We start from the raw sequence: 19,531 nt of genomic DNA, 5'->3' as shown, positions 1-19,531 counted from the left end.
TGGCAGGTTCTGGCACATGCCCTCTACTTTGATCTTGCAAAAAGAGCCTAGCACGGAAGGAGGGGAGGTGGCCATCCCTGGAAGATTACAACCCTTCACTTGCCATGGTCAGCATGAAGCCAGAGGGATGTTCCAGCAGAGGATGGAGGTGGACTGCACTGGATCCCTGGAGCCCATGGAAGAGCCATACCAGCATGCCCAAGGCAGTGGTACACAGAGAAAAGGGCTGGCTATCACTACAAGGTAGCCCTTCTTGTGCCTTAGGGTTGACAAGGCTGCAGCAGCAGGAACACAGGTCCTAATCCCAGCTCTGGCACTTCCTTGGTACATGACCCCACGCTGCTGCCTGTGTTTCCACACCCCACCTCTGTAGACTATCCAGGGCAAGCACTGGCACACACTTGTGTTTGCTAAAGGCCTGGCACAGCAGAGACCTGCTCCCGTGTCCAGTTTGGCTGCGGGCGATGCCGCAGCAGTGTCCACAGGAGGCACTGCCTCCAGGCAATACCTGCGCCCAGGGCCAGGCAGGGCAGCACAAGAGTAAGTGTCCTTTGAGGGGACAGAGCATGTCACGCCCAAGAGGGCTTGCCCTCTGCAAAGGGATGTCGATGCAGCAGATGAAGTGGTTTTTCTGCAAGGACACAGCAGCCTTTCAAAAGGTAGCAAATGCTTTCTCCAAGTTATTCAGTTACACGTTCCAAACTCCCGAACTACACAAATCTCCTGAGAAAATGCAAGTCAGTCAGAGAGGAATCTTGGAGCCACTTCAAACGTTTTGCCAATAATTCATGCAATGAGATTAAAAAAGCCATTTCTTCCTTTGCCAAGTACACAGAGACCAGAGTGTTCTCTATTGTGTAGGAACATCACAGCATGCAGCATTTGACAAGGAAAGGTCACCGGGGAGGGGCCACAACTCCTTTTTTAAGAGGCTGCTACCAGTGTTCTTTGGAAAAACTGGTTTTACTCTGTAGCAAAAGCCATAATTGAATGCCCAGCTAACTGGGCTGAAATACCTGCCTGTGGTTTCTTTTAAAGAGACTCTGTTGGAGGGTTCTCTGCTCTCTATCTGACCTGGGCCAGATCTTCCAGTGGTGTAAATCAGCAGACACCCATTGATTTATCTTGCCTGAGTACTTTAGTGCTCTACTCCACACTGCAGCATGGGCAAGGTACCAGGCAGCAGAAATAAGCTGAGAGCAGAGGTTCAAACTCAAAGGAGTCTCAGGGCACAATGTGCCTGATTTCCTCAGACTTCCAGGGACATACAGCATCTTTTCCAAGGGAGTAAGAAAGCTACTGGAAACTAGCCCTTAGTCAAACGTGACAGTAAGAGGAAAAACAGGCATTAGGAGCCACAAACAAATAACCATAAATCATGTGATGCTTCCCAAACTACTTCTTCACCCACACTGACCAGTGGGTGAGGAACAAATTCCAGCCAGTTGATCATCTAGTATGTGTATCACTTTCCTCATTCTCTAACATGACATTTGTGGTCCCACAAGAATGCAGCCACGGCAAATGGACAGGCTGCTACAAGACGCAGTGTGGAGAACTTTTCTGGAAACACACCGCAAACCTCTGAACACAGACTGCTGAATCTAGTGTCAAGTTTATGGGATGGGATAGGAGACTTCAAAACACCACTGGAAATCTTTGCCAAAACACCACTGAGGTGTAAGGGTGGCTCCTGAGACACCACAACAGAAACATGGATCCCAAATCCCCTCTCATTGTAATAAAAATGGAGCCATTTCATCATGACTGATTTCGTTGTGTCATTATCAATTTATCCCATGTAAAGTGAGAGATGACCCTCAGCCCCCAGGGGGTTTAGAAAATGCTACAGGAGTGTGAGTAGCGTATCAGGGGGCTCTGAAAATACCACTAGAAGCTGTCTAGCTGTCTAGCAGAAATCCCATGACAATCACAGACCATCCTTGCAGTGAGACACAATAGCAGGACAAAGCCAGGCAGCTGAGCTGTTAGAGGATCCATGGAAGTAAGAATGCAGGAAATACCAGGCTCTCCAGCCAGTGGTCTGCCTAAGCCCATAACCTGTCTCCAACAGTGACTGTAATTCAGAAAAAAACCCAAACTCTGCAAGAGGTAATTACGCAACAAGGTACAAGAAACAAGATTTTCATGCAACCTCCTCCCAGTCACTGTCAGTTTCCAGCTGGCTCCTCTGCAGAGCAAATCCCACCCCAGACTTGACTGTACCTTTAGAAACCAGGATTTCCTTGTGATCTGCCTGAAACAGCCCATCTCTTTCTGTATCCTTCCAAGATCACAGCCTCATCAAAGCATTGCGCTGCAGAGTTTCATCACTAACAGTGCACTGGGCTGAAATAAAAAACCAAAAAAAGTATTTTTTTCTACCAGTGCTGAGTTACTGCTAATTCAATTTCAGTGGCTGCCAATCATTGATTTCTAGAGAGGCCCATGAAAGGCTACTTGTTTTGTTACCAAGCAGACAGAAGGCATTCTAGTAGTTGTTAAATAGTTTCTAGGAAATGGCAGGAGAATTAGAAAACCCTATAGCAATAGCAAGATGACTTCCATTTGTGTGTGTCTGGAGGGAGAGCCCAGTGACTCCGGTTGACAGTACGATCCCCTGGCATGAAGCCTGTTTGCTTCATAGATGTGAACACAATTAACTGATGGAATTTGGTCTCACTTGTAAACCTAATGAGCTGGGCTGATACAGGGATGCCAGTAAATCCCATCAACTTCTCTCAGAGTTACTGAACAGCCACTTCTTCACCTGAATCAGCACAGGTTACACAAGTGCTGTTTGCACCAGCGTCTGAGCACCTTGCCCACTGAAGCTCACACTGTTTCATCTTGGGACACTATGGAAATGCACAACGGAAATACCATAGGGGGCAGCTGAGATTCCTGGGAGACAAAAATAGACCCACCATTAAAAATTAAACTTTTTGCCTTAGTGGAGAACATTCTCAGTATGCTTTGCAATGAAAGAAGATATTACAGGACCATTCATAAAAACTGCAATGCAACGTCCCCTTTCTAAAGGTCACTGGTGGCAAAGTCCACCATGAAGCCAATGAAATTTTGACGTTTATGTCATTTACTTGTCTCTGCTGGCCAGCAAATTCCAAAGTTAAAACACACCAAAAGTCCTGTTTTATGGCAAAACAAAAAATCACAGCACCAGTTTGTGACATGCTATGAAAGAGCAAAGGGATCAGACCTGGTTTAGAGATTATGAAGTGATAAAAGAATGAGAAAAGCACATGGAAATCATGGAAATAACCAAGAGTCCACCATTTTTTTGCATCTGTGGACAACAGCTTGGTAGCTCCAGCAGGTTGTGGGACCTGCAGCACACGCAGGGAAGGACTTGCAGAATTCTTGGAAGATACCATTTATTATTCAGCTGGAAACACAGTTAACACCAGTGGGATTTGATCTCCCTCATAAATGTGAACAATTTTTACTTAGAGCAGTCAAGTGACCACCAGGGCTCCTTCAGCCTGTGGGACTACAGAGTACAGTTTTAAGCAGTTTTATTAACTTTAGTTTAAATCACTTCCAGTGCTGATCCCCCTAAAGATCAAAGCTGTTCCATCATTTATACCTGGCAGGCAGTAAAATCCTTACGTAAATCTGTAAGTCCACTTGTTAAGTTTAACATTCATCACTTAACACCACTTAGCAGCCAGCCAGGGAAGAGTATGCCTGCCAGGCCCAGCCGGTCTAGCTGCAGCTTTGCGACTAGCATCCAGGGCTATGTAAAAGGAGTCAAAGGATTCATCTGATAACTGCTCCTCCAAAAGACACACAGGGGAGATGGCCCTTGGAGAGCACATCTCTGCTCCCCATTTCATCTGTGCCCCCACTGTAACTATGTCTGAATTCCTTCAGTTACTAGGAAATCTCAGAGAGCCACAGAAAACATTTTGTGCCTAATGAGGCCTTCTTGGACCACAGTGTCATCAGACACTACCATGTCCTGCTAATGAGCTTCTCTCTGTGCAGTGTGGAGTTGCACTGAACTGAACTCTCCCCATAGGACGACACTCCATGAACTGGCAGATTAAACTTTCCACTGGACCAGGGACAGTTGCAAGGCACTGGGATGGCATCCAGCTTCAGCTAAGCAGAGTAGGGATTGAGAATATGAATTTAGAACCAGCAACCACCAATGAGGCGTAGGGAGCCATGTGTGCAGCATACACTTGGGGAAGAAGACTGGGGACTAGAGAAAAGCTGATTCCACCTAATGTAGGGCAGGCAGGACACAAAAGGACCATATTCAACCACTAGAAAACAATACAGGAAAACACAGAGGCAGGACCATCATGCCTTTAAGGAAAAAAAAAAAAGTAACAAAAAGGACAGAAAACGGATTTGTCCAACTAATATTTGAAAAAAATGATTTCCCTCCTCAGGTTTAGAAAATACATCCCATGCAGACAAGGATGTTTAGAAGGAGATCCAGCAGCCCCAAGCAGGGGCAGCAGTAGCAAAAAGGCAAATGGCTCATCCCTAAGAGATGACAAGTCTGGAATGCGAACCGTAATAGAGGAAGCAATGAAAAACAAGGATATTTAGATAGTGTAGTGTCAGGAACTACACAAGTTAACAAGAGAAAAACTAGAAGATGGAGAGATGGATATTACCCAGAAGAAAACTGCAACTACCCAACACAACTGTTTCTGTTCCCCTTTGACTGGTACAGGTGCGGAGCCTCTGCTATGCGATGTGCCAAACCATTTCTTTGGGAAACACTTTTCCCTGAAGTTTTCTCCTCTTTTTATTTCTCCCTTTCCCCCTCCTTCTTCTCTACCACTCCCCCCTCCTCCCTCCAGGCAGAGATATGTTTCTCTCAGCTGCTTCTGTGCCTGTGACTTTACTGCATGGGGGAAGTCAGTCCGGAAGGTCACCTCTTTCATCAAGTATTCTATTTGCATCCAAAATTGTATGTACATGAAAAATGTGGTCGTGTGTTGCACCTAGCTGCAGACGCAGATGAAATTCTGTGGAAAGCCTGATGCACACTAACCTTTGCAGATGGTGCAGCTATTGCTGAAAAATGGATTGCTTAATAAAGCATATCATCCGACATATTTGCTGCTTGGCTAGCCAAATAGAAGTTGTTTTTTGCACAAATTTCCTTGTCAAATTTGTCAATGTTCATGTCATTTTTGCTTTAGGTCACAGAGCAAGGTGCAAATTCTTGGCATCTTTACTAGTTGCAAGCCAATTTCGGCTATTTCTAACAATGAAGTGAATTTCTCTGAGGATAAGACACTCACTTTATGGGGAGGAAAGGAAAACAGCAGGAAGTGGATAATTTTTTTTTTCCAGGGTTTTGTTTTTGTTTTTTGTTCTTGCTTTCTCTCTTGTCTTTTTTTCTCTTTCTTTCTGAGGGATAACATTTGCACTCATTTATGGACCTTGTTAATTCATAGTAGAGAGAAAGGTCTTTTAGCCTATTAAATCATTTGCTTAGTTTGACTATTTGGTGCAAGACGCACTCAGATTTTTTGCATTGGTGCACACAAAATTTATCCCTTTGTGCAGGAAATCTTTCAAGAGAATAGAAGATCCGTTTCTTTGGTATTCTCAGATGTGGAAGGCAGCAGATTCTCCCCGTCCAACCATCTGCCAGTAATTTTTTTTAAGCCTCGCAACCTCTTACGCTAAAAGACACCTAATGTATCTGTTTTGTTTGTTTCTCTACCTGCTCTATATCCTTTGCCTTTGCCTATAAACACATCACATTCCCTGCACAGAGGCACATTTTTCAAGCCTATTCCCTTTTGCCTGGGTTTCAGACCTTTTTTCTACATGGTCACTTCCCAGAGGTAGTCATAGCAAGCAGCTCTACTCAGATACAGAAGTGAAAACTGACATTACCATGTTTGCTAAGGTAACAGCCTTGGCTGGGGGAGTGTTTAAAAATGCAGCATGCTTTTACTGCACTGCCATAAGAAAACAGTACCAACCCCTGGCACTGGGGTGCAGTACATCAAGAAGGCTACAGGGAACACGGGCAGCTCATGTAAGCAAACACAGTGCATGTGTGAAAGGGCTGGAGCCCCTTTCAACCCCTTCCTCACGGCATGGCCAAGTCACATCAAAGGAAATGAGAGCACTCCTGGGCCGCAGTGGCCCCTCAGAAGACCAAACCCTACTCCTTCCGTGCTGTTGCAGGCAGTGCTAGCAGCATGCACTTTGGGGTACAGAGCTCCACATCCAGCCATCCATCCCGATATACCACAGTTTTTGCAGTCCTCCTCAAGGAGACCTGCAATTTAAGTGTCATGCAGGGTATTTATTTTGCATTTCCCTTTTTGTTCAGTACCTCAATAAACAGTGCATTTTCCATTTACTAGGAACAGATGCATTCCTCTCTGGGCTGTGCCATATTCCTGCAGTAATCACGTTTCTCTTTGGAGGATTCATTTCTCCCTGAATTCCCACCCCATACAAAGTCCTTTATCAAGCATAACCTTTTCCAAAGATACACCAGTTGCTAAGTGCATCCTCCAGTGATCTATTCCTGTAAAGGAGGACTTTTCTGCAGGACACAGGCATTTGACACAATCCCATTTGCCTCCCAGACAGGCTGCCCCTTCAGAAAGTGCATTATTCTGCAAGGAACATTTTGTTTACAAGGTTTCTGTTGTTAGCAGGTGTATTCCCACTAGTAAGTTTTCCACTGCACCATTTTTTTTAAAGGTCTTGTTTGGTAGCCAGATAGCCGAGACTGCCTGCGATAAAGCCAGCACAAGTGATTAATAGCAAAGTCTCTGCCATTTTATTATTAATAGCAGTGTGTTGACTCAATTAAATCCAGCCTGCTTTTTTTGGCAGGCCTTTGCAATTATACATATCATTATGGGCTGCAGCCCAAATGCATCCTGGGAGTAGACCAGAACTCCACATTAACTTTTTCTGGCTCTCTCTTTGCAGGTTGGCCACTGTAACATGTGGGCTATAACCAATCCAGGCTGCTTCAGGGATGGCAGAATAGAGAAAGAAGGACAAATGGCAGTGGTGAGGATCACACCTAGAAAGGGCATGCTCCCCCACAGCAGTAAAGAGCCTGGCAAGCGCATCCTGAATCCACCCCTCCACACTGAACCCCATAAACACTGTGTGAAGTGTCTGGACAGTACCTGTTACCAGCAGTGGTGATTTTCCAGCACACTGAGGGGAGTATTCAGTAATCCCTTCCAAAACAGACTTGCAGGCAGCTCGGCCTGGCTTGAAGAGGCACTGAACTGAGGTTCAGGCCATTATTTTGAGACAGACTCTGGCAACTCGTGTTTCATGGTGGCAAGAGACTCATCTCCTAGAAAAGCTGGAATATCCCAACTCAAACTACCCCAAAGCATGCTGCAGGCATGCTCTAGCATTGGACACACTGCCCCTACCTTTTGAAACATCCCAACTAGTCTGTTGGGAAAAGCCAGCCATGGGGCTAAGGCATAAGCCTAGGGCAGAGCCAAATTAAGTTTTCAGCACTGATATGGACTCCTTGTGTCATTGCAGGCAAGTCTTTTATTTGTACAAAGTCCTGTGGAATTTTCTGTACCCTCCAAGCTCAAGACATCTGTGAGTCATTTAAATCACTTGTTATTTGGGAGCACTAAGCTTGAGTGCCTAAATGGTCAATGGGGAGATGCAGAGGCAAGGATAGGTTACCTTACCTTGGGTTTTGAAGGAAGACAGATTCTGGGGATCCTGGACAGGTGGTGAAGTGAAGCTCTTGTAGTTTTCTCACAGCCTTTTGTGACAGCACATCCATAAAATGATGTCCTGTTAATCACGAGAAAAAGCTCTTTTTGGACAGGAAGCTCAATAGACTTGTATGTACAGCATCTAGCACAGTGAGAGTCTGATCCAAGTTCTAGGCCTTGCCATCATCCAGGTAACAGATCTTAGATATAAATGCTGGAGGAACAGCCAGGTCTGGCGCCTTGCAAAAGCAGTGTACATTGCCCAGCAGCACTGACCCATCATTGTCCTTTGCAGACTGGGCTTCCTGCAACCTGCTAACCAGAACTGGCAACAGCAGTCATATCCTCTAGCATGCATGCAATCCATGATACCTCTCACTAGGAATGCTGGATTTTAATTCCCAAGCCCACTGCTCTCTACAGCTGCAGATCTTGATTCTATTCTCCAGTGGAGCCTGGAAATATCCCACATTCCTGTAGGTACCCAGGGCTCTTCTTGCAGCATCAGAGGAGATTCCAACAGCCACAGCTGAAGCCTCACAAAAACTAGCAGATCCCATTTCCCATTACCTCAATACAGGGAGCTTTGCAGCTGAAGGCTTTTTCCCGCTTGTGCTACTTCATCTTCCAGAAGCCCATTAAGACAGGAGGGCACACTGTGCTTTCCATCCCAGCTTGGCCTACCTCCATCCATGTCGTCCATCTGGTTTATTTGCTGGCATCAGACAATCCACAGCTGTGGGGCTCTTGCTAATCCAGGGAGGAAGAGTTTAAGTGCTTGGCCTATAATCTCATTCCAGAGCCTGCAATGCCTTTGTGGAAATAATTCTGCTGCCGGACAAGGGAATGCAGAGGAGCTCTACTGTCTGTGTTCCCTTATACAGCTCTCAGCAGTTGCAGCAAAGACTTTGTACCCATTCTCAGCCATTGCTGAAGCTAATGTCTGCAGAGTGGGACTGCAGCACTGAGTATTATGGGTGACAGACCACCTGTGTCCCACAGATCTATAGGTGTAACAGATCTGTGGAGGTCCTCAAGGGAAGTTCTCATCAGTCTGTGCAGATGCTTAGCTCCATAAGCCTCAGACAAGGAACAGTCTACTTGGCACCCACATGTGAGCTTTGCCTTGTGAAGGCGGATACGCACTGCCATTTCTACAAACGCAGCTGGTGAGTGGCTTCCCACCATCACCTCCCTTACTTCATACAGGATGGGATGGGTGCACACGTAGCAGCAGAGAAGAGGGGACTAGGAGGATTAATGGAGATATTCAGGGGTTTTGTACAAACTGTGTTTCCTCCCAGACAAAAGAGGCTGCAGATCCTTGGCTGTGGCTTACAGGAGTGCCTCTCCTAGCCCACAGCTAATAAACCAGAATGGTTATTACCTCAGTGAGTAAGTCTGCTTTCCTCTGAGACTTCCTTAACCACAGGATGAGGGACCACCAGATTGGAGTTGATCAGACATTTGCAAGGGCTGTTCCTGCCATCACAGGATCAGTTAGTGGGAACTGAGCTGTTATTCCTTCTCTTATCAGTTACGGCAGGAGCTTCCTTGCCTTGTGGCTGAGGCTGCATTGTACCAATGACTCAGAACATAACTAAACCATGTAAAATGTCATCCTGCGTTTGCCATTAATAAGCTCTCAATTAATAATACAAATTTCCAAGAATACCCCAAGCCTGAAACTCAGCGCTGTGCTGCCTAGCAGAGCCAATCAGGGCGTCCTCAGAGTCAAGCCACAATTAAGTAGCTTTGCTTTCTAGGGAAGATCACTCCTTGCTGCTGCAGTTGGAAAAGTCCAACCCCAGCACATGTACAGAGCATGCTGCCCCACATGGGATTAGAATTCCTGTGAGTCAGAGGATCCCAGGAAAGCTTTCAGACTCCAGTGAAATGGGTTTACTTTTAAATATCACCAGACCTGATTCTGCTCACTTGCAGGTGTAAGTTACCCACTGAAGTACATGGGGCTGATCAACTGCAAAAGCAGGAAGACAAGAGCTGGAGCTATGTTTAGGAGGGCCATAGTCAAAATCAAATGCACCAAAATCAAAATGACAGGTATTATTGCAATGTCAGCTGACCCCAGATTTTTCAACACATATGCAGTGTTTCAATAATCAGTGTGTACACATGAACTTTTTCCGCAGTTCTCAGCACGAGTACACAGGAAACCATGGGCAGATTTAGGCTTGCATCAAACGCATCAACCTTTCTGAAGGCAGATCTAAAAAGCATGGGGACACAGCCTAGGCCATGTGTGTGTTTCTTACAGACATAAGGGCAAAGACAAGGAAAGCATGGCCACCTACCCACTCCCAGCACCCTCTGCTCCTGCACACAGCTAATCTTACCTGGAGGAAAATACCCCTCTCTCTGGTATGCAGAAAGTATCCCCAAGGACACCCTCTCTCACAGACTCACAGAGCAAGGCATCTTCCTTATTTCTGCATCATTCATGTGACTCCCTCTCTGTGCCTACAGTAATATCCAATCTCTTGTTGTCTGTACATATCTATGTCGGCCACACACACACCCTCTCAGTAAGCAGGCATGCAGACAGCCGTGCTTACAAACACACACACCACCCCCAGGAGGAGCTCCAGGTATTGAGAGGTAATCCTCCCTGCTCAGAGAGACTGGTGAATGGAATAATTAATTTTCTGACAAGCATGAATACCACGCAAAGGCAGCCACCCGGATACGGTGGAACATTTCCAGCCAATATCCGTGCGATCTGGATATTTGGATTCACCCATCCCCAGCTTCTGCTCTCAGTAGTGCTGACAGCAGCAAAGCTGAGCTTGCTGCTCTGACTGGGAAGGCCTCCCGTATCTGGCTGGCTAGTAGAAGACAGATGAACTACTGTGCATAGCCTTCTCCTCCTTACCACCAAAGACAGAGAGACCTTGCCAGCTCCCATCCCTCACCTACTCCTCCCACATGAAATTAATTGCCCCCTAACTCCCACCCCCCACTCTTGTCTCTGGGGCAGGGAGAGAATTCCACAAGCAGCATCAGTCAGCTCAAACCCGACAGTCCTCCCTGGTGGAGAATTAAGGACAAGTCCATGATGCAAGGACACCAATTCTCCAGGCTACAAATGAAACTTTATCACCCCTAATCTCCTGTCCTGGCTTAAGTTAACTTGTTCTCCTCCATCTTACATAGAAGGGTTAATATGTTTGTGGAGAGCAACTACAGATCCTAATCCTAAGGGACGAAGAAAGGGGGAGCTTAAAGAAGGACAGGATACGAGGCAGAACAGTTCTCTTAGTGGCTCCAATTGCCAGAGGATTCCTGGTTACAGAGCTATGATGCTCCTAAAGGCTCAGATATACATCTGCTTGCTTCCATGCAAATGTTCATCCAGTGTTGCTTTAGCATAATTGACCAGTCTTGACAGAAATGGGAAGAATGATCTTACCATGCTGGATATCTGAGCCTCATTCCCAGCTCTGCCTTCAGCTTTGCATGTGATCAGGGACAAGTCACCTCTGTTCCACAGCTTTAAGACTAACACAGAAATACTTGGCTTGACTGTTTTGCCTGTAAGCTCCTCAGATCACAAGCTCATCAACAACTCTGGTCAAGAGCTAGACCAAGACAGTGCTAGTTGCCTTATAATAAAAAGTTCCCTTATGGTTGTAGAAAAGCACAAGCATGTGTGGCTAGACATTTGCAGGTATGGTCACTTGCACACTGCCCAGGATACATCTGTGTATCTATGCTCCTTTCACGGTGCCATATATGTCACATCAGCAGTCTCTGCACATATCCCACCTCTTAAGTGCTTTCAGCTTGGGATTCACATCAGGGAAGATAATACTGGCACAACTCTTCTGAGAAGAACTGAGGCCAGGGACTTGACTGTATACTCTTAGACAGGAATTTGCTGACGATTTTTAGAAGAGTTCAAGTCTGAGCCAAACTTCAATGTGATAAAGTCAACTTTCCATTGTGTAGGTTGGGTTCTATTAACCTGCTGGTTCCAATCCTTCCCAGTACACTTGGATCTTTGAATTTTTTCATCTGCAGTCATGACCCTTAGAAACACTGCTTGGCTTTTACTGGGAACTGGCAAATTACACACTCTTTTGTGTGTATGAGAAATCTCTTAATCTGCTTCTTTTCTCTAAGAGAATATAGGAAAAGAACCCAGGGGAATTATCTTACTGTAAAATTAAGGCTTACAAGTAAAAGCAGAGTCATGAAAAGCTTTAAAGCTAAAAGTCATGCTTAGCTTGATTTTTCAGCTCCTGGAGCTGTCACCCATCCACAAGAGCTCAGTATGTCACTATTTATATTTGCCAATAGGTCCCACAAAAGAGAGAAGGTATTGTTGTGTAAGTCATTGCCCCAGTCCAGAGTACATTGGGAAATTCCCATGAATATATACAATACAGAAGGAAACAGACATCCAAATATTTGCCTAGTAAATAATATACCTAAGCTTTTCAAAGAGTGACATATCAAAGCAATGAGGGATTAGTCAAAACCCTGGATTAGATATGGGTTCAAACTCTGCTCTCCTCAGGCTAACATTGACTTCCCAGCCTTATGAGCTGGGCTGAAGCCCAAGACCCTGGGATTCAAACAACCAAATAAATAAAGAAAAAGGAAAAAAAACAGCCCACAGGTGGAGTTTTCAAGAGTAGCAAGAGGGCTTGGGAGTGCAGGACAGGGAGATGTGTGTTCCTAAGTCCCTCCACTCCTTTGAAAGGAAGGCTCCTAGCCCTAGGAGTAAAATAAAAGTCAGGAGATATATATGGCTGCTAGGCTAATGAAGCTTAATTTTTTCCAGCTCCCATTTATTCTTTGGTTTCACTGCAGAGCATTGATTTCTCATTCCTGCACCTTTTAGATACGCATATAAACAGGCACATACATTTCATATATTGGCAAATGTATATACACAGAGCTAGGCATGGGAGTATGTTTATACATGTAAAGCAACTGGGTATTTACAAGCTGTTTCTAAGGTTATAATATACTTTGCTATTATGAACTGCTTCATTAACCTGTCAATCAGGTTACTTTCTCTCTTTCACCCCTCTTCCATGTTACTCTGTGTGCTGGAAGTGAAGCATGTGTGTTTGTGTCAAGTGTATTATTTCAGACAGTACAGACACACAGACACACATGGATGCAAGCCCAGGAATTAATATGGTTTCATTGCTCCCTCTCCAGAAGCTTGGCTCTGGCCTACCCTCTGGACTTGACTAGCCATGGAGATGCCTCATGCAGTCATTTATCACCCAGCCCCTAGCCAGTGGCACCGGGGTCCCGGCACTCCTTCCCCAGGCAGCCTGGCTGCTGCACAGGAGGAGGGGCCTGTCTTGCAGCATGTTTGCAGTTTGGAAGCACTGCTGATGGGCTAGTCCCCAATAAACCCCCCAAAAGTGCTGATGTGCTGAAAGCAGCTGACACTGATGGATCTGCTCTCATCTTGCCTTTCAGTCCCACTGCAAGAGAGAAGAGAGAGAGGAAGAGAAACAAAGGCAGAGATTAACTCTTTTGTCACAGAGCTCTGCAGTTTTACAAGGCAAGATAAAGCTGCTCTTCAGGTTGGGTGCAGATGGGACCAGCTCAGCACAGTCTGGCTGATTCTGTATGGAGTCAAATCCGGGGGGGTGGGGGAAACAAAAAAAAAAACAAAACCAAAAAACCAAAAAGCCTGAACTGCACAATTATTTACTGACAGGGCCAGTGCTGCCTAACTGAGCCTTGTAACTTTCCCTGTGGTTGCAACCACAGCCAGGAATACCAGGAGGGATGCTCGAGTATGGTCCTGGGCAACTGGCTCTGGGTGGCCCTGCTTGAGCAGGGGGGTTGGACAAGAAGTCCCCCTTCCCACATCAACCATTCTGTGATACTATGAGTCTCCCAGATCTGCATGCCAGCTACTAAACCAACAACACTGCTTGCACCCACACTGCTTAAGCACACATATCAGAGGTATACACAGACAAACCCACCCAGACTGATTAACACATGCAAATGCAGACCCTCGAGGCGTGACACACACTGCTCAGCCAGTAAGACATGCTCCCGTGGATGCAGGCTTAATAAACACAGACATCGAGGTAGATCCTGTTCTTCATACATTCCTGTGTCTGAAATCACAGAGTGGATTTTGCTTGCCCATGATGCCAGGCATCAGACTCCCCAAACCAGAGCTCAAGCTGTCATTTTGATACCCCTCACTAGAGCCAGTCAGAATGGTTCATTCACTTAAACTAAGTTTTACCAAAACTGGCCTATTTGGGCAACCGGATCCATCTGGATCAAGTTTTCCTTGGGAATACCATTGTTCCAAGAGGCTCAGATATGAACCGTCAGCCTGCATTTTGATGTCATTCAGCTACATAAGAAGCATTTTGAAGCTTCCCTCCTTCTCTCGCTGTGCTGGAAAGAAACTTCATTGTGAAAGTCATTCAGCAGCTGCCAAGAAGCAGGACTGTCACCTTCCAGATCTCCTCTCTGTGAAGGACTAACACCATATCCACATGGATGTGCCTTTTCCCCATATGGTCACATACAGTGTTCAATGCAAACACAGCTAGAGGTTCACCCCATCTTTTTCAGTGCCTTTGCACAGCTGTATTTAGCACTGACAATGTCACAGGTACAGCAGGACCCCAGTTTCTCACATACCCAACTAAGATCAAATGCCCTCAGAAGGGCAGACTGTTCTACATTAAGCCTAAGTGCACAAGCAGATACCTGTATTAGTATTAACAAAAGGGAAACAAGAATAATACTAGTGCTAATTCTAGTTAATAAAAATGTTAAGAAACTTTCTTGCTCCTGTAAAAAAATCTCATTTCACTTGTAACTTTGATTTCCTTGATTGGAGAGAAGAAGAGGGATACTTTTTCTAGGTTGTTCTTAAAAAAAAAAAGATCCTAAATCCAACCTGAAAACTTAATCATTTTCCAGTTTCAACAGAAACTTCCAAATGCCATCTTTCAGAAAGAAAAGTTCAGATTTTTAATCAACAAAAAGAGAGACACCCTATGTCACAAGAACATCATTTCCCAGTGGAAAATGCTCCTGAGCTCCAACACTGCACAGCTTTAATTTTTGCCTGGATTTTTCAAGCCCTGTTTGTCCTGCATTTGTGTTGCACAGTTCACAAGTATTCCCAGCAGCTTCAGACAAACCAGCCATGGGGTAAAGTACAAATTCATATGAATGAAGGGGGCAGGAGCCAGCCCCTGCTGAATGTTGGGGTTGTTCTAGGGTTACTGTCAGGACTGGGGTCATCTAGTGCCAAACCTGATGCAGCTTCACAAACGCATAGAAAGGACCTGTCAGATCTGCAATCCACCCATCATAAAGCACATCAATAAAGATAAGTACGTTACACTTGGACATGGACACACTCCAAAACACAGACACATCACCACAGCAAAGCGCCTGCTCACACATACACTCTGCTGAGGATACAGTCCCTCCTGAAACACAAACAAGATCTGCAAGCCAACAAACAGAAAATGGGGGGGATTGAGGACAAAGTCGTGAGGTTTTTTAATTTATTTTTTTAATTCCTAGAGAAAAAAAAAAAAAGCCTTTTAATTATTTTTAAGCAATTTTTCTGAGAAAATCGACACGCTTTTTGCAACATATTTTCAGGTTTTGCCTATTGCCCCACGTTTCCTTTTAATGGCAAATTCTAAATGCTGAGTTAGACTCCCAGAATCTAAAAGGGCCTTGCAGAACACTGCTCTCATCTAAGGGGTAATTTAAAATGAAACCTGAAGTAGAAATCTGCTCTAAAGCCTGAAAACAAGTTTGAAATTTCAAAGTTTCCCACCCCACACAAATAACAAAAATAATGTCACCGTGTCAAATACAGACAGTCTAGGAAACAAACCACCAAGGAATTATCGATCATCTCTTCACATGTCCTTAATAAAATCTTGGTCTAAAAATCTATCCACAATATGCCATCTGCCACACACTGAGATGAAATATGGTGTATGCTCTTGGCATCTAACGTTCTGATGAACCATTTGTGAAATCTCTGTGGAATTTCACATTCTCAGTAACACACTTTTCTAGGGGACTGATTTTCAACTTTATCTGTGGGCTCTTAAAATATAAAGTAAAAAAGATCAGCATCTGAAGGGCTTAAAAACCTGTCTGTAGATAGTTGTACAGCTGGTTTGAACTTGCCTTTCTCAGTTACTTTTGTAGACTCACTTAGGAATAGTCGAAAATCCCCAGGGGGTCCTGTGCACCCTGAAACCAATATTTGCTGCTGTAAGGAAGGTCTGTAAACACCTCTGAACAAAACCTGTCTCCCTCTCCATCTCAAAGTGCTGACAGCACTAAGAGGTGCTTAAGTAGGACACTTGAGCAACCGCCTGCTTTCAAGCACCTGAGGAGTGCTGGTGAAACAGTGAATTCCTCATGTGCTGCAGGTCAGGCATGTGCGTAAGCTGTGGAGAAGTGGAGCCCTAAGTAGGCACCACAAAGCTGCTCCCACGAGCAAGTGCCACACAGCCGCCAGAGCCCCACACCCTGGGAGAGCACCTGGATAGGAGAGGACTTAGCTCCGCAGCCCATGCACCCACATCAGCACCCTCCACTCCCAGCGAGACCACAAGGGCCCATTTATTCCAAGATATGAAATTTGTGTTGTTTCTTTATTGTGCTTTAATGAAACCCTGTTTATTCTAGGCTTTTAATTCTTTCCATCTATTATGTTTAGACAACTCATTAACAATCATTTGTTATCATTAGACTTCAATTTTAAGCTCCTTTTCCCAGAGGAGGCAATGCGGTGCTTTTAAACATATTTGCATCATAAACAATTTCAGGGCCCCGTGTGCCATCTATTACCATGGCCTTTCCTCACTTCTTACCAGCCCTTCTTACCCAGGCTGGAAGGTGCTGAAAGAGCTTTGCTGGGATTTTGTCTGGGTCCAGGGTAATGCACGTTTTTCCCCAGGCCTCAAGCCATGGAGGGCTCTGCATTAGGACAGCAGCCCAGTGCATTAATAGCAAACTCTTGAAATCCCAGGTCATGTAATGGTGAGCTGCTCTTTCCACTGGGATTAATGGCTACATGCTGCAGCTGAATTCATTAGGGCCTGCTAAAGATAGCATGCTAGCCCGGGATAATGTGTGGGCTTCATTCTGCTCATTTATGGTTGTTCAGCTCCACCGGATTTAGTGAAGTCATTCCTGATATGCAGCAGGGTCTCTCGTGTGCATGCCAGATAAGCACTACGTCACACTTTGCATTCATTGACAGCTCCCAGTGGGCAAAAATCTGATCCCTGTTAGGTCATGTAAATCCAGATCAACATTCACTGAGGTTGCAAAGCATCCTTTGGATAGGAAGTGGCATCAGCATGCATTGAGTGTGGTTTGCATGATGAAACTTGCTCTGATAGAAAGGAAGTCCTTTACGTTGTATAGAAAGCAGGAAAAGAGTTGCCTTTTTCCTCCCGTTTATTCTGTTTTGTTTGGTTCTGTATCCATCATACGCTGCACATCACCAACCCCAACCAGTAAAATACAGCAGAAAAAAGAAATCCCTAACCTGGAATATCTTACGTATGTTTTGATCTCCAGAATCCCATTCCAAATCATGCTCAAAAAATGTTGCATGTGCCAGCCATATCCCCTCTTTCCCACATCCCAGTGAGCAACCCAATGACACATCTGTTTAGAAGAAGTGTATATCTTATTAGTAGCATTGCTAGATCGTATCTGTCAGTGCCAAGTCCTTTGCTGGTGCTAATGCATTGTCATTGTTGCCTTGCTACACTGGGATTTGGCTTTTAAAGCTCATCTGGTGGTACTACCCCATGTCCAGTAACATTACAAGAATGCACATTTTGGAGCTATTGTGTTTCAGTACGGCCCCAGCACTTCTGAATGGCAGTCCAAAAGAAAACTGCTGCCCAAAGGCCTCAGTTCTGCATAGCCTGTGCCCAACTTTAAAGATTTGGAGGCCATTCAAAGGCATTTCATTTGTCCAAAAGCCCCTTCACACCACCAAATGCGAAGGAGGTATTGCATGCAGTCAAATTTTGCTGGCTAGAGTGCACATGCAGAGGAAGAGCAAGCTGTGCCACCACACCTATTATAGCTTTCTGTGTGGATGTCTGTAGCTTAAACAAAGATGAAAAAGCTCTATACATGATATTGAGAAGTGTTCATGGAGATTTTACACCTGTGATGAACTCTACAACCTGTGCTAGAGATAATGATGATACCAGCTGCAAGACTCCGCCCTGCTTGCTAAGTAAATTCCTGTAATTTTCTATGCTTCCTGTTGTTATTTTGATCCAATTAAAGACATTGCAGTTAAGTGAAAAGTCATGATTGGCTAATTGGATTTAGGAAGGCAGAAGACCCATCAGGGGCCAGGTTTAATTTAGGTTGCCTTAGAATTTCTAAAGCCACTGGCAGACTAGAAGAGGTAAGCTCCATCCTTGGCTACATCCAGCTTGGAGAAAAGGGATTAGTTAGTTTTTCAGTGAGCTCCCTGCTGCCTTGCATCCACTGAGCTTTCCCATTCCAATGCCTGCATCTGAATCTCTCTTTTTTGGGAATCTGCCTCCTGCAATGGTCCTTTACAGACCTCCCACATGCGCTTGCTAAGTCTCTTGTCCCCAGTCTGGTCATGCACCATTCACCGCTTCTCCTGCTTTCTCTAAATATCTGTGCAGTTCCCTCCCCAAAAACATGTGTTCCCATGGTTTTGAAGGCACTTTTGTGCAAGTCACATACATGACTGGACCTGCACTCCCGGATGTGGGATGGGACTCAAACTCCTTTGAAGTCAAGTGGAAGTTTTACACTCTGGTTGAAGAGATTCAGCACGTAGAGAGCTCCAAACACTTCTTCACACTCCAAGGGGTCAACTCCTTCCAGGTGCCCTAGATGCAGACCCCTGGGGCTCCAAATCATGCAGTGAGGTGGATACAATAAAAGATCGGTTTCCATGGGTATTTGGAAGTGACCCGAAGCCTATGGGTGGTATTTCCAACATAAGAAGTTAAAATATGGTGTGCCATATGTGCTAAAACCAGAAGGTTCAGTGAAAGTCATTACAATACTTTGTAATATCATAGATCCTGAGTTCCTTCTTTAAGCTTCTTGATTTGGTTGACAATTTTAAGGTTCTCAGGCTATTTAATCTGATTTAATGCCCACCTTGCACATAGAAACATCGAAAAGGTAACAAAATGAAAGCACAGCTGACATTGTCATATGCTTACCTGATTCAAAGGAGCAAGGAGTTTCAGAAACTCAATAGTTTTCATGAAACATGCAAGAAAAACTGAAGAGTTACTAACACTACCATCTAAATGTACAATGAGCCACTTGCATGAGAGCAGTAACAATCAAGAAATGCATCCTAACAAACATTAACAAGAGTAAACAATAGTTGCAATAGAATCCAACTAAAGGATGCTTTCAAAATACTTTTATGATTTTTGGCTTGGCTTTTTTTTTCTTTTTTTCCTTTTTCCTTTTTAAGATCATGTCTGAGCATTTAGAAAACCTCAGGATTTTCCAATCTTGCACTGAAAACACAAGACTTTCAAGATCTCTGGGCATGTTAAGAAGCCTGGCTATTAATAATTGTAAATATCTGCAGCATTCAATAGTGAGGAAAAGAATCACTTAAACCATTACCTGGCATACTTCTGTTCCTATCGAACTAGGAAAGACAAAGAGGATCAGCTAATGCAACAGATACCTCCTACATGTCCCTTTTTTTTTTTTTAAAGAAATCATTATTTTTATTTTGGTTGACAACTGCAGTGGAAATATACTCC

General features: G+C 44.7%; 1 long non-coding RNA gene across 1 annotated transcript in view; it reads right to left on the bottom strand.

Annotated features, from left to right (window-relative positions):
* Positions 1 to 18,958, bottom strand: part of LOC133215048 (uncharacterized) — a 26,655-nt gene extending 7,697 nt beyond the window's left edge. Inside the window, exons 1-5 of the long non-coding RNA XR_009726299.1 lie at positions 17,281 to 18,958; positions 13,703 to 14,132; positions 11,152 to 13,189; positions 7,692 to 7,800; positions 2,227 to 2,349 (exon numbers count right to left, since the gene is read on the bottom strand). This is a non-coding gene — a long non-coding RNA (uncharacterized LOC133215048). The remainder of the gene's footprint in view (positions 1 to 2,226; positions 2,350 to 7,691; positions 7,801 to 11,151; positions 13,190 to 13,702; positions 14,133 to 17,280) is intronic.
* Positions 18,959 to 19,531: the final 573 nt, after the last annotated feature.

The sequence above is a fragment of the Neopsephotus bourkii genome, unplaced genomic scaffold, assembly GCF_033783945.1.
Source record: "Neopsephotus bourkii isolate Nb327-2 ecotype Australia unplaced genomic scaffold, CSIRO-AGI_Nbou_v1 NB_951, whole genome shotgun sequence".
NCBI classification, from domain to species: domain Eukaryota; kingdom Metazoa; phylum Chordata; class Aves; order Psittaciformes; family Psittacidae; genus Neopsephotus; species Neopsephotus bourkii.
This window is presented reverse-complemented; position numbering and strand designations above follow the sequence as displayed.